The following is a 1,186-nucleotide window of genomic DNA, read 5'->3' as shown; positions in this document are numbered from 1 at the left end:
GGTGGTGGTGGTGGTGGTGGTGATGGGGTGTGTGTGTGTGTGTGTGTGTGTGTGTGTGTGTGTGTTGTGCAGATTAGAATAAAACAGAGAGCAGAGAAGTAAGTATATAGTGCACATCCAGGACATCTATCTTATACCTTATGCTGGGCAAAAATAATCCACATGCATTTATGGCCAATGCCCTAGTGAAGAAGAATCCTGTTCCCATACTGTTTTACACATTTATAGGAATAAGGTGGAAAGGAGACATGTTTGTAAATTGTGACAATGGAAGTTTCCTGGTCAAGAAAGCAGCCTGGTTAGACTAGGTCAGCCTGTAAACAGGACTGCTAGTCTCAGCCTATTCTCTTGAGCTAACTCAGATCTACTGAGCAGGTTCTCCACTAAACTCTCCAGATGAGAAAGAAATTGAGCCCCAGGGCCATTCAGATTTTTCCTCCACCCTTTTCCCCTCCAGGAACTTAAGATTGTTAAATATTATTTCCATCACTCCTGATGAAACTAGATTGCAAGTATTTCCACAATAAGGACTACTCAATAGGTTTTGAGTCATGAAAATTAAACTTTGAGGTTGTTAATTTATTATATCATTATTATTCACACAAAAAGTGTGATTTGTCCCTTTTAAATGCCTTCTGGTTGATACCAATACATATACCCTTAAGAAAGCCAGATTTAGTTCAATGTAACAAGTGTCAGAATAATTCTCCACAAAACATGGAGTCAATTCAGGCTTCTTTGGCATGGTTCTACTCCTAAAATGTATATTATTTAAAAGATAAAGGTGTTTTAATTACTGGGAATGAAATGTTACTACATTTTAGGAAAATAAATCTTAAACTTTAACATTTGGCAAAAAGCAAAATTCCTTCTGGCATCACTATTGTGGGACAAGTCATGTTAACACACCTCTTGAGTTAAATTTCAAAATGTAAATTCAATCTACTCATCTGCTGATGAGTGGACATGATCTCACTCATTTATGGAATATAATGAACAACATAAACTGATGACAAAAAAAGATCCAGAGACAGAGAAGCATCGATCAGACCATCAAATCTCAAAGGGAAGATAGGGGAGGGTGGGGGTAAGGGGGAGAGATCAACCAAAGGACTTGAATGCATACATATAAGCCAAACCAATGGACACAGACAACGGGGGGTGGGGGTGGTGGTGGAGGTTGGGG

Source organism: Myotis davidii, unplaced genomic scaffold, assembly GCF_000327345.1.
Source record: "Myotis davidii unplaced genomic scaffold, ASM32734v1 scaffold135, whole genome shotgun sequence".
Lineage (NCBI taxonomy): Eukaryota > Metazoa > Chordata > Mammalia > Chiroptera > Vespertilionidae > Myotis > Myotis davidii.
Note: the sequence above shows the minus strand (reverse complement) of the source record.